The sequence below is a fragment of the Poecilia mexicana genome, unplaced genomic scaffold (genome assembly GCF_051168715.1).
Source record: "Poecilia mexicana isolate PSO_F unplaced genomic scaffold, ASM5116871v1 scaffold_13, whole genome shotgun sequence".
Taxonomy (NCBI): Eukaryota; Metazoa; Chordata; class Actinopteri; order Cyprinodontiformes; family Poeciliidae; genus Poecilia; species Poecilia mexicana.
This window is the reverse complement of record NW_028263382.1, coordinates 16,345,097-16,361,773: the sequence shown is the minus strand read 5'-3', so window position 1 is coordinate 16,361,773 and position 16,677 is coordinate 16,345,097. Positions and strand designations below refer to the sequence as shown.

The window sequence follows — 16,677 nt, the reverse complement described above, 5'->3', positions numbered from 1 at the left end:
ATTGATTCTTGGAAGCACCTGTCATATAGTATGCACATCGGAGTCGTATTAAAGAGCGAAGTAAATATGGCAAATTAAAGTGATAAGAGCTGAAATTACACCCAATAATTCAATCAAGATTGAGGCCATCTTTAACTCAGTTGGGCAGCTTACTGGTTCATGTGTGTGACAGGAGTTCATCATATGTTGTTATAAAAATGCCATTCCAGAGGGTGGGTATTGTTAAGGAAGAAATTCCTAAAAATAGGTTAACTTTGAAAAAAAGTTTGGCTCTCTCTTCCTCTGATCCCAGGTCCTCTCGGCGGGCCACGTGTAGGCACAAGGAAAGGTCAATAGGCCAGAATAAGTTACTGATTTAAAACCACAATTTAGGCCATTTGAATCAAGACATATTAAGTTTTAAAACTAGCTTATTTTAAATTTATTTTCTCAACAGTATACACTAACTCCATCTGTTTATGTCATACAACAATCTGACACAAATAATTACTTAGATGGACCTCTCTCATTCTTTTCTCTTTTTTTTTCGAATAAGCTTATTTTTCTTTTCTGTCGAGATAGTGAGACATAAATTCAAGTCCCATTAGCCTTGTTATCACTGCTCTGATCTGCTTTTTTCCTTCTCTAATATATGAAGCAAAATCTGAATTAAGCACTCAACACAACTTAAGCTTACAGAGTAGGGTTCTTTCTCTTAAATCCCATTTACACTTGAGGATGAATCTTTAACTATTTTTCTAAAGTGTTGGAGTAGACGGTTTATTATTATTATTATTATTATTATTATTATTATTATTATAGTTCTTTTTATTGATTTCATTTTTACATGCCGTTCAAGACCCATTTTTTCTTTCTATTGTCCTTTCTATTAATCGCCGTTCCTCAACCGGACCGAAGCCAGATGTTTATCACGGTTATGCAGTTGGTGTGTTTGCTTGTGGATGTCCTCTGATCCGTATAAATATGTTTTTTTCTAAACACGTTTTACTCTGCAGACGATATGACAAGTAAAAGCTTTGGCTCTTTGTACCATTTAATAGTCACCAATTTACAAAAAAAAAAAGAAATGTGAACATTCCCATGTCTTGTTACTCCATCCTGCATAAAGATGAGCACCTGTCAGGTAAAGAGGAGGACCTGGAAGCCTAGAGATTCTCACTTAAGAATGGTTTCTTGGCTTTTGACAGGTTGCATTGTGAAAATTCTGGCTAGTCTCTCTAAACTAAACTGCCAGGGGGTGTTTATTCTGCTCTGACTTCTGCGTGGAACAGTCTTTGTTAGACACATTCTAGTTTTTGTTTGTTTTCTGGTATTAAGGCTCAGCGAATGCAGCCAGTGGGTTTGATGCTGGTCCTTATCCTTCTCTGTACTTGCCAGGCTTCTCCAGCAGTGTTACTTTTTAATAGACACAACCAGACTTCAGAATTTGTATTCCACTTTTCTTTAAAAGAGGCATCCGTGGTATTTATTTCAGTCATTTGAGCATTCAAGGGTGTTAACACTTCACAATATAATAATTTTAATCAAAAACAAATCAGGGTGCAATTTGTAGTTAACTATTTGTCTCATAATGAGTTGGGAGTCAAGAGCCTGTTTAATGTTGATTGCATCACATTGTCAGGAAAGCCTCCTTTATGCATGTGACCAGTAAATGGGCTTAAAGTCTTGTGATACAAACATGTTTCCTCCACAGCTTACTACTGTGAGAATCAACCATATTGAAACGTGAAGTTGACCTTATAAATTGTAATGAGGAAGTCTGTGTGTTCAAGTTGATTTCTCCTTCCACAAGGTGTGTTTTTTTTTTTTTATCCCAATTGAGCCCCCGCGCCCCAAAATGTCTGCGCACCCCACTGAAGCTGAGTCATGCCTGACTATATTCTTTGAATTCAAAGTTTTTGCAGTGTAGATGAACTTTGCTCTCTGGATTGTTTCTGCTGAGACATTTCAGCTGCCAAGATTGAAGTTTGTGTTCGTTTTGATTGCTTGTCATTGCGCTGAAATATATAGAGTGAGTTCATTTTCAAAAAACTGAAACACTGGAAAAGAGTATATACCTGTGTTATTAATAATCAGTTGCTAAGTTTCTTTGAAATGTCTGTCTATCTATTTGAGCACTTATATCGCACTTAGATTAAAGCAGTGCGATGTGGCTGAATGCTATCTAACCTCATTATGTCTTGAGAAATGAGAAAACATTTCCACCATCAGACTTGGAGCACTGTGGATTGGGAATTTACTTATGTCTTAATGACTAGCAAAGTCATTTATCATCCTTTCATCCTCCAGCAAATTAAAAGCTAAGTTCATAAGCAGTGGCTTAAATTCAAGCTCCTTCACAGAGTATGCAAATAAAATCATTTTGGTCTACAGAAATTGTATAATGGAAGCATATACAAAAGACATCTTACTTGAATACATCTGACTTAAATGACACATGGTCTAATTAGTTCTGATTCACCTTATTGCAGAGTGACGGGATGTGAGAGTGAGAAAACTAGAGGCTCTGATAGATTAAACACAGATAAGGAAATTTACTCAGTGGCCATTTATTTTAATTGGTATATTTATCATTTTATTCTGCCACCTTTCAATATCAATATGACAGTGTAATAGTTTACTGGGTGCAACATTTGAAGGATTGGTTTAGGTAATAGTGTGCCTTATTCTGTTTTAGTTTTTATCCGTTTAAAACTTTAGTCTGATTTTCGTAGCCATCTCCAGAAATCAAACAGTAGGTCAGAAGACTCTGGGTCTTTAAACACATAGAATACAAGCACAGACATAAAGCTGAAATTCCTGTGTGATTCTAGCATTACAGTTTTCAATAACAGAACATCAAACAGACAGGAGTAATTTCTTTGAAATCATAATTGTAGTAATAAAGCTCTGGGGTGTTATTGAACTTAATGAACCTCTTAGGGCACAAAACACTGATTAATTAGTTTGAAAAAAAAAAAAAAAAAGAAAAGACACACAATTCTTATTTAGATATTACAAAGCCCCCAGGCTTCTTGTTGAATGAGACAGTGAGAGTGCTTTTAGTCTGCAATGGTGCAATGGATATGACATATTCATGGCACTTTGTCAAGACATCACAGGAAAATTCAGTGTCGTGTCTGCATTCATGGGGCACATGTTTACTTTATGAATCAGAAGATAAAAAAAAAAAAGATATGTAATTATAAACATTATAGCAATACAGAGAAATCATGTATATAAAATGCTCAGGTTTCCATATAAGGATTATTAAAAACAGTATGGCTAAGAATTATTTTTGGAAGTTTGGTGAAATAAAAGTTTTGTGAAAATGTATGAATAAATTATTCCAGTTTTGACATACTCGGTCGTTAATGTGCTTGCTATTTAAAAAAATTACATCCACACTGATAATTTTAATGTCTTCTATATGGCTCTAATATTAAGTCGGAGAGAGATAAGAAGGTGTCTCAATGGTAATGTTGACTATTTTAAGACAATTATACACATATTTGTTGCACATATTTTATTAGTGCCAATATTACTAAAGTAGAGCTGGGGTTTTAGGGATGAATTCCAAAATTATTTTATCTTGCAGTATTTACAACTGTTTTTTTTTGTTTGTTTGTTGTTTTTTTACTCTAAAATGTGTATCTTGTTTATTGAACCTATTTAAAATTAAACTACATTTTGAACACTTGATGACAAAAGTTGAAAAACTTTGTACAAGTGGTTGTTATCAAAATAATCTCATTTTAATAACAAAATAATTTTATTCTGACATCGGGCTATTCTCTGAGATCCCTGCAGAGAGTAGACTTTAAAATACTCCCGGTAGTTTAAACATCAGTGAATGGTTCAACACCAAAATACATTGAAGACCTCCTGTCGCATCAACCTTCCTGGCAACTCTGGCAACTTCTGGATCAAGTCTACTCTGCAACCCCAGAGTCAGAACCAAACATGAAGAAGAAGCAAATCTAGAACAAACGTCCGTAAAACTGCAAATCCACTGTTAAGCTAAGTCCCTTTAAATCGAGGCTAAAATCCCACCTGACTAAAAACGGCTGGAAGATAAACATGATTGATGTGTTTTGTTGACAAAGGTTATTCTTGATGATTTTGACAAAATGTAATATCTGTTTCTTGTTTCATAATTGTTTTTGGTGTCATGTGTTTGTCATGTAAACTGCTTTCAGCTACCTTGTTCCTGAAATGTGTTATAGAAATAAACTTGATTTATAAAAAAAGATGAAAGAAAATTATCAATGCTAACTTGGTAATTTAAGCTTAAGGACAAACTGTTGAGGGTTTGATTTCTAACCTCCAGCAAAGCAATGCTAGAGGTGCTCTTTGATTTCATCCTTTTGTAGAGACACCGTTTTTAAATCTTGACTTTGATTGAAAGACTTGACATTGCTTGGACTTTCCCCTCAAGGAGCGTTAGACTTGGGAATAAATGACTTGTGAACATCTTTGATTTGAAGCTCTCTTACTCTCGTCATGTTACCATAAAATAGACTTCTTTCATATTTAATATGTGTATATTGCAGTGATGTCTGGCACAGCCTATTTCCTTTTGGAGCAGAGCATGTCAGCTGACGCACCATTTAGCATCAACCCACATCACAACTATTTTTGGCGATTTATTCCTGAGCAAGTGAAATGCATCCCCTTGCAGTGTTTGCCTGTCCACGAGTGGCATTTTGCGTTTTAAATCCTAATCACGTTTCTTCATTTTCCACTTTTTGAATTTCTCATTATCACTTCTTGGTTATGTCCTGAATGAAATACAAGGTACTTTTATGACAAGGGTCATATTTTTAACGTCTTTCTGTGCTTCCAAGGAAAGTGTTTCTCGGCACTAAAAAGACATTACATTAGCCATGTTCTTCAGTGACAGATCTTTTTCTTATACTTTACATTTTAATCACTTTAAACTTCACAATATTTCGAACAGCTTTACATGACATTTCTGCCAAATATAGGAGGGCGCGAATGCTCCTACTAATGCTTTCTTCAGTTATTAACACAGAGGATCCACCTGGGAGAAATCAGTTGTCCGTTTCTGCATGCATGGACAAAAGAACCATGCGTGTATACACTTATACCTATGGGCAATTTGGAGATGCCTTAGGAAGTTTGACTTGCAGAAAACTCCATTCAGAATAACCACAGGATGGGATTTGAATCCAATCCTTTGTGTTCTGAGGCAAAAGTGCCAAAATCTCTACCATCATGCAGCCCATGGCAACAACTTCTGGTGTTACTTATGATGTTAAAATTGCAATTAGTGTCAACCTTATGATAAAACCAAATCAACATGTGAAACGGTCGTAACAAAAAAAAACATTAAAATGAACAAATTTCCCTTGGCTATATATAAGTAATTATTTCTTAAATGTCTGGAGATGTTTGTTGCATTTGATTTGTTATTGCCTAAATTAATACAGCTTGTACAGATTATGGTCTTCACAACAAAGATTGTACTTGGTATTTAACCCCTGCTTTTTAGTGGTGCAAACATCTCTCTTAGTCCAGTTGACATCAGCACGAGTTTCCAGATAGACATATCACAGTGGATTTTAGGTCAATCTCCCCGTTCACCAATTTTAGCTCCGATCTCATTGCCGTTTTTGTGGTAGTCTTAAATTTTATTCTTGACTTAGTTCAGGACATTCTCTGGCCATCTTTTTCAGCTATAAAGACAAACTCTCATGAAGGTTAAGTACTAAATGAAACTCCATTTTTCAATTGTTTGAAAGAAAAAGCACAACTATTCAATGTTTGCTTAAGAACACTGAAACTCTTTTCATGGTTATATGTAAAATTCAAACCAGGAAATCAATATTTCAACCCTTCACGCATTGAAGCAAGGTTTCCCATTTAAATGGTGTATGTCTTTTTAAGTATAATAAAATATGGAGACACATGTACATTTCATTTGAATTCAGCTGTATACATTTGTTTTTTTTTTTTGTTTTTTTCATTTATTCTTATCAAGTGGCTCCCACTTTTGGGTTCAGTCAAAGCTTTTAACCACTTGAAATTGGACTCGGATACCAAGAATCAATGTGTTTCTCTTTTTATTTTGAAAGTAAAAAGGAAGAATCTAAACAAAGTAACCAAGAACAAAAGGATGCACATGCAGGAGGACTTATCAGGAGATGAGGAACAGCTGGATTCAACGAAGCCAAGGGACAGTTGAGAGACGGATGAGAGCAACTGTGGTGAGGAGAGGATGAAAGGAAAGAGAAAGAAATGAGAAATAAACCTGAATTTAATGAACAGAAATTAGCACTAAAGAAACAATTAATGGAATTAAAGTGAGCTTACACAAGGGATAAAAGGAACACTGGTTAGATCAGGAAATGCACAAAGAATTGATCAAAACAGAAAATAACTGAAGCTAAATGTCCAAACTATCACATGTCAAATTTAAGGCACCCAAAATCACTTGGGCACATTTAATGCATGATTCAGTGATCATTTTAACCTTGTACGTTTGGAGCTCTGATTTCCTTCAAATACACAGCATCACATTTAGAAAATTACTGTTAGCTTTATTACCTTTTTAAAAACACACATTTTAACTGCACTTTAAAACGAACCACTTGCAATGTGAATTTTAATCGCATGGTTTTAACAAATTAAATATTTGCGTCATGCTGCCCTGTGCACAAATCCTTCCAACCTCCTCTGATCTGATTTCCACCTGGAACAAACAGTTTGCTGCTTCCCGGTTGGCAGACACAGCCTGACCTGCGCTCAGCCACAGACGAGTGTGGCCTGAAATTCAGCTCGACAATTGTGATCCTGACACTCATTTTTTTTTTTTTTTTCCATTGACTCTTGAAATATGACGGATTCAAAGCCCTGATCAAACTGTAATAAGATTGCACTTAGTGTTTTGTTCCCCTCACCCCCCAATTTTACATTGTAAAACTCTAAAGTTAATTGCAAAAACATGACTGAAATTATCTTTCAAAGTGGTTAAAACATTTTCTGTCAAAGGAAACCAAGCAGATGGCCTCTTTCTAGACAAGCATGTTCAGTGGGCAGTGGATTGTTGCTGCAGTCTGTCACACTTAATATGTATGGCACAACAGCAGAAAGAAAAACTCTCCTTTAACAGTAGGAGACCTCCAGCAGACCTGGCTCACAGAGGGCAGCCAACTGACATGACCGACTAGAAACAAGACAAAAATAAAAAGAAATACAGAGGCTCCAGTTTTTCTTCTGTTGAAGAAAAGCAAAATGTTAATATAAGAAGTAGCTGCTTAGATTGATTCATAGAGGAGAGAAACACAGCTAAGAAGATAATCTCCATGTAAGACGTCAAGCCTGGGATTATTTTGGCAACGTTCCACAGATGAAAGGACACCAGTAGCATTGAAAGGGGGGGGAAACAGAACCGTTAGGTATCCTTCAAAACCTTACTACACAATCTGTTTGGTTTTGTTTTCAACTTAAATGTAGAAACTCCTATAGATAGAATTTTGCTTCTCGGGAACGTGAAAAATATCCGAGGAGCAGTCATGAGGGTGTTTCATTTTCACCTGCAGTGGAAGGGTTTTGATTATAATCGGCTGTAATTACGGACTCAGTTGGGATTGTGCATTTTCCCTTTGACTTGCATCAAGACGTATTCTTTTGATTTTAACTTCTGATCTGTATATGAAAAAAAAATCCTCAGAAAAAAACCCCTGTATCTTATTTTACCAATAATCACAGTAAATGTCGTTTTCTATTAAAGTTGTACTCTTTTAATGCTCCATCTCTCACTAACTCTACACACACCTCATTCCAAAGAACAGTAATAAGTTTTATGTCCTGTCTTAATTAGGTTATTTGACATGGTTAAATAACTGCATGGTGACGCAGCACTGTTTCCTTGCTGCAAGACGGTCCTGAGTTAAAATTTCTTCTTGGAGTTTCCATGTTCTGTGTTTTTGAGTTAGTTATGGTTGTCTGCTTTTATCACTTAGGGTGTAGTCAATTTCTTCTGTTCCAGCATCCTTTCTTATTTTCTACTCTCTCGTATTTTGAATAATTTAAGTGTAGGTCATTTTGTCTTTGTTTAGGAGATCCTGTCTTGTTTTTATTCAGCCCTTCCTTGCTGTCCTTTTACTCTCACCCTGATTTCTTGTATGCCTTGTGTCAGATTTGTAAGCTCCTTATGTACTTACTAGTTGTTAAAACGTCTCGCCAACATGCCCCAACCCAGGCATTTGGGTTCTGTTAATCCACCAAACAGACCACCTCGGGGTTTAGACCCCCAAGGTCTTTGTTTCGTCGTGTTGACCTTGTAACATAAGCAAACCACAACATCACACTCAAACTGATTAAAATCAAACCACTGACACCGAGATATGTTTCTGAATACTAAATATCTTAGAAGTTAGATTCACTCGTAGTTATGGTCATTTTAAATATCCCCACTTGGAAATAGGGCATTAAAATAATATTTCCACTTGTAAATCAGAAGTGAGAAGTAAAAGAACATTTTCTTTTAACTTTTTTGTTAAACGGTGTCCTCTGGCTGCAGTTGCAAACAAGACAAGAGGTGTCAGGGATTTGCGTTACTGAATCAGACATCCTTTAACTGTGCGGCTCCAGCCTTAATAAGAAAGGTGAAATGAAGATATACAGGGCAGTTCAGAGACTGATTTTTATTGGAAATCTGTTTGTGTCAATCTTTTTTTCCAAGAGTAAAGCGGAAAGCAGCTATACTCTTCTTCCACAATATAGAAACCAAAGACCTTCGCCAAACATTACCGCCAATATTGTGTTTGCTTTCATCAAAATCCCTGCAGAGGGTGTTTGTTTCTATTCTAATTTCACAACATATTGCAAGACGTTTCCCTCAGTTTTTCTGATGTATTTTTATTTATTTATTTTTTTCTTTTTTGGATTTTTGTAAAAATCAAGCAGCACAGAAGTTTCCTGTGCAGTGGAGCCAGTTAACTGTAGTAAAGCTGAAGTAAAGCACATACATTCAAATAGCCACACCACGACTCCACGGAAGTATTCCTTAATCCCTAAAAATGAAAGGCGATCCACTCTGTGGAAGAGTAATTTGTCTTGCAATCTGAAAGTTGATGGTTTAATTTGCAGGCCTATCAGTCTAATATTGGTGTGTGTGTCTGCGTGTTTGTGAGTGTGATTAAATATTAGCTATACAGCTCTGGAGTAGTGATGTGTAACATCCAGCACCTTGAAATCATCATCAAGAATTGTGCAAACATCATCATTTTGTATCCACACGGCCTCTATATCTGACTCAAGCTTAAGCTTTTACAATTATTTTATCTCATAAATCCGTATCATAATTATTTAGGAGCTCTGAAAATTTTTTTTGCTTTGAGAGGAAGAGGTAAAAGTAACCATAATTCTTAGTTTATACTTCAACTGACTCACAATACAATCATTTTACTGTGTTCCTTGTAATAGAAGTGAGCAGACGTCGTTCTCCAGGAAAACTGCCAAAAACCCCTTTTTATGGCCCAAATCTCAAATAACATCGTTCAATAAAGCAGGTATAACTTTGATGAAATGTTTATCTATGTCCAGCAGTCAATGAGAAGTAGTGAAGAGCCAAAACGGATTATCTGTCAATCACAAGGCCGCACAGAGAATAGAGTTTTTCACATAATCCCAAAGTCCATCTTAACTTCTTGACATGCATTTTTGTTTTTGTTGTTTTAAGCTTTTTCCGGGCTACAAAGGAAAATCGTGTGTGATACTCCAGGTGGTATCCCAAATTTGCAGCAGTCCAACCACATCTGAAGTGGACGAGATGCTGCGTTTTAGAACTTAATAAAAAAAGTCTTCGATGTAATGATTTCTTTAAAATGGGTTTCATTTTCTGTATTATTCCCTTTTGTGCCAAATGCTGACTTTGCCTCATTTGCTTGGATAACCAAGCTGTCAGTGTGAAAAATAATGTAATAAAGCTAAAAGATCAAATGTTAAGATTATCCTCACTGCCTCCTAAATCTGCTCACCGTGGGTTGTTGTCTTTTCAACCCCAGCCTAACTTCCTTTTCATCTCTTAGCCATAAAGTGTTTTGTTCATCTGCTACTTGAAGATATTCACTCATTTGACCTTTGATATATATTTGAGTTTTGCATCACCCTCCAACAATGTATTTAGCTACGACGAGTTTTAATTGTTACACCACGGAATCACTTGCTAAGTTGTTGTGTCAAATAACTGATGAGCATTTGATTCCTCTGCACAGTTTCAGGCTGGATCTGGTCAGGGACTCACCAGGGACTCATGTCTGATTATGAGTCACTATAATCAGATACATGATGATCATGGTCTACAGGTGCTGATCATGTAATGTCATCTTATAGAAATATTGTAGAAATTGTACATTTTTACAGTAAAACAGTGAGAAGCAGTTTGCTTTCAATGTAAGAGGTTTTTTTTTTCCCTCTCTGAAAGATGCGTATAGCTATTCTGATCTTACTCACTCAGCCTTAAATTTTAACACATAAAAAGTGTAAAAGCTATGCCTCAGTGATTCTGACAACTTCCAATGCTTGTGAACTGGAGGTTGTTGATGAGAAACCCATGCAAACATCAGTGTGTTTGCTTTGGTATCAAAGGACTTCATGGGTGGCTAAGTGCAAGAAAAATGTCTGTCACTGGTGCTGAAGAATATATATATATATATATATATATATATATATATATATATATATATCACCTTCCTGATGGTTTTGTTGTCAGGGTCTACAACATATTGGTGATTTCTTGTTTCAGAAAATGCTTTCTTGCCATATTTGAATTGAACTTAAGTGCTCCTAACTTTTATTTTTGGACCTTTGTTTGTTACTTTGTTTGGCTGAGAACCTTGGAAGCCGATTCACAGCTTTCCTCTTTACTATTTTCCATTAACCTTGCTCTGCTCTTTATTATTCAAGCTACAAGCCAAGTCCACATAAACTCTAGCAAGTTTTTATTTTTTACATCACCCATCCGCATTTAGGCTTCCAGCTATGGAAATTGTCCAGTTAAATTGCTGCAATATATATCTATATATTTTTTACCATATTATCCAGCCAGTGTAAACTCAGAACAACAGACATCCAGCCAAACTTCTAATGCATCCCCTGTGATTAGCATTAGGAGTGACGGCCACACTGAACGTCTAATGATTCATCTTGTTTTTACGTTGGGCAACAAACTATTCTAACAGTAACAAATATTTTCTAGTTCAGTTAATGCAAGAGTATCTCATGCCAAGAGATACAAGTGCAGAAAATATCAATTAAGATATATTGCAACTGCTAATTGGATGGAAGGTTGCACCATTTTTTAACATTTTGGTTTTCATATTTTTGGAAATGTGTTTCAATAAACCCATCCTCCAAACATTTTTAACTGCTTCGACGGATTTGGAGGTAGGCAGTCTGTTGACCAGTTGGTCTACTGGTAAATCTAAGCTAAGTTGGGAGATAGCAATGACATGTTCCCTCAGAGATCTCAATCTATCTCTCTTTCTCTCTCTCTCTCTCTCTCTCTCTCTCTCTCTCTCTCTCTCTCTCTCTCTCTCTCTCTATATATATATATATATATATATATATATATATATATATATATATATATATATATATATATCTTTCTGGATTACTCTCTCATTCTGTCTCACTTTCTTTTTCTTTCATTCTCGTTTTCTCTCTTGCATTCTTACCCAAAATAATAATAATTTTAATAAAAAAGTCTGGAGTTTTAAAAACTGGCTGTTATTTGTACTTGACTGAACTGAATCTATATCCATACGCTCATCGTGTTTGAGTGTAAAATGTGGACCCTCTAATCTAATGATCGCAGGCTTTGTACAGAGCTCTTTCCTAATTCAGAGTCACTTATATTCCCACTGATCTCATTTTAAATGATCAACTTCTCCCAGTTGTGTCTCCTTCCTTTTTTCCCTCTGGTAATATGCACTCTGCAGGCCAGCTGGAGTTAATCAAATCAATTTTTACGTTACAGATTCCATAGATCAAATGTGCTGCCAGACACCTCAAAATATTCAGCTAGCAAAGACGATTAAAGGGAATATTAAATCTCTTTTACCGTAGACCAGTTCCTTGTTGTTGTTTATATATTCAGAAATTAAAATGATCCACTCTGTTATTTATTGCTTTAACATTTTCAGGAGTGCTGAATATGATTATTCAACTTTATGAAAAATAATCTGTATCCCATTTTAAGCAACATTTTGTTAAATTCTGTTCTATTCTGTCATATCTACCATTTGAGAAAAAGCAAGCCAATCTGCCGCTACTTGCAGTACACACAGCACGCCATACTGTGAGTGCAGGGAAAAATAACGCATGCTATAATTTCTACTGAAGACTTTTGACATTTTTGGCAAATCTCCAAGACTGAGGCAGTATTTCAGAAATCTGAAATTGACTGTCTCATGCCATAGTTCAGAAGAACCTGTGAAATACGTTCAGCTTCTCTCTGATTATCAACATGTTAAGACAGAAGAATGAGTGATTAGAGAGTCTGCTCACATCCTACAGCGCAGGGGAGGGAGTCAGTAGAAGGAGAACTTCCATCTACTTATGAGAAAGATCTGAAACAGGCATCTGTGTGAGAAATGAGATCTATCCCGTGTTTGATTTAATAAGATTTGTGGCTTTTTAAATGGGAACCGATGATGGTGGAAGATGTTTGATGTGTGAAATGTGCTTAATCTAAGTGGTATTTATGTTAAAGACTTTATAGCCAAACCTCGGTCTACAGGTGCTGAAAATGTATAATATCTGCAATTGGTCAGTTTACTTTTAATGTGTTTTACTGTTGGATTAATAAAGCACATTAATGAAAATATATAGTTATCTTTTTTTTAACCTCTGCTTATCTTTCTTGTACTAAGTGATCACAAAGGATTCTTCATCCCAACTACAATCGTACATGCTGTATTGTCATTTATCAGTGAAAAATAAAACCTCAACCTCCACATATTGAACACATCGTCTCCATTTGTCACCAGAAGAAAATACACAATTGTCTCATTGATTGCAAATACCTTGAAGTTTTAGATGTGTTGTTGGTAATTGGTCGGACACTGGAGTGTACATAGAAACTTCTATTTCAAAGTAGTTTTATGGTGACAAGCACGTAAAACAACAAAGTGGAACGTTCTATTTGAGTCATAACACAAGGGCATGACCAACCACTCTCATCCTCCTGTCATTGTTATCTCTCTTACTCTTCTTCTATCACTTTACTTCCACCCTCGTATGAATTCCCTAGTGATACTACTCCTGACATTGCCTTAAACTATGTTTACTTGTGTTAACACTGCACATAAATAGTTCTGAGACGATGACAGAAAAATCGAATTCTGATAGGATGGAGGGGAAATAGGCTTTCGCAATATTGTCTGATAAGACTCTTTTGCTTTTTCTTTCTCCATTTGCAAGTTTTATAACGACCCCTGGTTTGCTTCATCACTTATTTGTATGGTAATTCAGCATTGAAACCCATCACACATTAGAACACGCCGAATTGGAGATTGGGGTTTTCTTTGAGGAGACAGAAATTGAGGCTTCCAGCACCTTGACGCGCACCTTTGTGCAAACATGTCCTCACAAAGGTCAGTTTATTACAAGTCTGTATGTGTACTCAGCGATGCACCGAGTCACACAGGAGACTGTGAAAGGCTCCATGGTGCAAAACTTACAATTGCGCTTGTATATACTTTCACACAAACACAACCATTCCCTTGCAAACTCCCTCACAGACACTACTATGATCACAGTGTCTCACACAGACTCTTATCAAATTCTCTCACATGTACACATTTTTACCAATAGTGATGTCAGCCTTAATACTACAACGGTTATCGAGTCAAAACATTGCCAACAAATAGTTGGCACGAAATCATGCAAAACAAACTAATGTTAACGCTAACGGACGTGCTATGAATTTTTGTTTATATTCGATGCAAAATGTCCAGTCAGCAGATTGGCGGTTAATATCCAGTTTGCATGAAGAAACCAGCTGAAGCGCCAGGGTGACATGGCCGCAATGCAGTGTATGACCCAGAATAATTGGGTAAACCAGCACTCCTAACTAAAGGCAGGACACTATGTATTTCTTATTCTGCCTCTGATTCTCTGTTCTGTTCTACTTGCTGTCTTGTTCACACAGTTAGAAGAGCTGTGAGACTTACTGTCCCACTTCTCACGTTCTCTGATCAACATGTTCTCACTTTTGATTTGTGAATTACTGACAGCTGGTCCATATTGATTCCAGAAAACACATGTGCTTTGTCTGACAGGCAAAGCACATGTGTGGTGTCAGTGTTACGCCACTACAGAGGACGACTTCACAGAACTGTGGCAAATTGAAAATTTCAGTTGTCATTTATTTTATGCAAGTTATGACAGTCTGTGAGATTCTCATCGAGACTTGTGATGTGAGTTGTTCTTTTCTTGTGTTTAAGATAAAAAAAAATAAAAAAAATTGTGCCCCTTTATACTTTGTCGTGTTTACATTGTTACAACACCCCTTTTCACACACTTTGTTGCTACCTATTTGTTTACTGTTACTTATCACCGCCTCCACCAGTTTTTTATTTTTTATTCTGCACAGTTTCATTTCCTGCAAATCCCTGCAGCTCCTTGTGTTTTGAAGGATTTTTATTGCAGCATGAATGTGTAGGCTTTGGTTTGCTTTTTAACCATGTGATGCTAAACATGTTTTTGGTAATGATCCTGTTTTATTTTTAGCTGCTCAGACTTGTTCCATATCATTAATAACTTAAGTCATTAACTGAAACACAAACAAGCCCATCTATCTGTTCTGTGTATAAACATGTCTGCACTATTTTTGTGTGCAGCTTGTTGTGGAAAGAAACTTGACTAAAATAATTTGCAGGTTATTTATTTTTTTATTTTTTTAGAATGTGAAAGCAAGATATACTTTTGATCAGATGATGCTTGTACATGAATTACTGTGTGTTTGCCAAATAGTGAACGGTTTCCACCATGACTGCTTAGCTCTGTGGTTTGTCTTCCTGCATTGGACTTAGCAATATATGTCTGTCAAATGAAACAGACTGTCAGTGTTCCAACAAAGGGGCTCAAACTGGCAGCGCCGGAATTGGGAAGACGTGTCTGGATTTATATAAACACAATCACAAAGCAGTGTCCTGCAACCTCCCTCTGCCTCAGTTTAACTGAGTCACTCTGAGAGCCGTCATGTTAAAGACACTGCCTCACTACAGCTGTGTAAGAGTCTGCATTGTAGTTTCAATTTACCACAGCAGGGATGTGCCAGCTGCACAGGCCCCCCTGTTCCAATCTGAGAGCACACAGGAAGACCGTGGGATTTTGTCTTCATTGTGTAAGATGGAGACAAAATGTTGGATTATTTTATACCCAACTACTTCTCTTTCATCCATTTTGGTTTATTAGATACAAGTTTTATTCATTCAAAATCAATGTGCAAAACAAGGAGCTTTGTTTCATTGTTAAACATAACAATGCTTTTTTTGAAGTGAGACTGAAAGAGTATTTCTGAGTTTGTACCACGTTTTATTTTGGAAAAAAAATGGAAAATGTGTTATTGGAAAGCCAGGCACTAATGCCAAGAACTCGTTCATGGGAACAAAACCTGAACATCCTGTTTCCGCATTTCTATAAGGTTATCTTTAAGCAATTCCTTCTTGATGATCTTACACTAAAATCCATCCATCCATCATCTTACATACTTATCCCTAGTCTGGTCTCTAGGGGTGCTTGTGCCTATTTCCAGTGGTCAGCGGGCGACAGGCGGGGTACGCCCTGGACAGCTCACCAATTCATCACAGGGCGTCTTACAGTAAAACTGAAGAATATAATCTGCAAATGATGCATTTGAACACTAATTTCCTATCACAGCAATTCAATTCTATCTTCTGCAAATATATTTTTTTCTCAGTTTGGGATTTTCTTTGGTATTTTAGCAGCTGTTTCTTCAGTTGCAAGTTAGCAGAAAACTGCCTTCACCTAATTTGAGAAATGTACTTAGGATAGAAAGAATTGCTACTTTTCCCGAAAGTAGTTATCGTCTTCAGCAATTTGGCACCGGGTCATTGTGATCAATGGGCATCCATACTCTGTTTAACACTGAAAGCAATCTTTAAAGTACTGCATCACAAAGTGGTTCATCCAAGTACTTTATGCAAGTCAGTACCCTGCAGGTTTCATCTATAATTGAGGCCACATCCTCACATGAGATGAACTTTCTACCTCTGTAAAGACAAACTTTGTTCTCTGTGGCTGGAGGGGCCATAGGCTCTCCTCAGTGACCAGTCCTTTGTCACATCCACTCGTGTTGCTTCTTGTTTTTTCCCCCTCACCTTATCTAAAGTTAGACAGCTGTCCTCCCTTCCAGTCTGGCTTCGGTTAGAGCCAGAAGGATGCCGTCGGGTGGCCTCACAGAAAGTAACCACACACAGTCTCACTCCCTCCTTTAAACCCTTTAGGTGGGACAAAACTCAGTCATTAGAAAGGTACCCTTCAGACCCTATGTTCTGTTTACTCGGTGACCTTGAGGAAACAAACAAAACAGCAATTACAAAATGGTGCTGATTTAAAATGTCGATCCTTTCTGTGGGGCTATCTGGAGAGCTTGTGTGATCCATTAGCTTTGACTTTGTTTCGGTGGTAAGTTGTGATTTG

General features: G+C 36.7%; 1 long non-coding RNA gene across 1 annotated transcript in view; it reads left to right on the top strand.

Annotated features, from left to right (window-relative positions):
• Positions 1 to 217: 217 nt before the first annotated feature.
• Positions 218 to 16,677, top strand: part of LOC148155792 (uncharacterized) — a 104,757-nt gene continuing 88,297 nt past the window's right edge. Inside the window, exon 1 of the long non-coding RNA XR_015765150.1 lies at positions 218 to 292. This is a non-coding gene — a long non-coding RNA (uncharacterized LOC148155792). The remainder of the gene's footprint in view (positions 293 to 16,677) is intronic.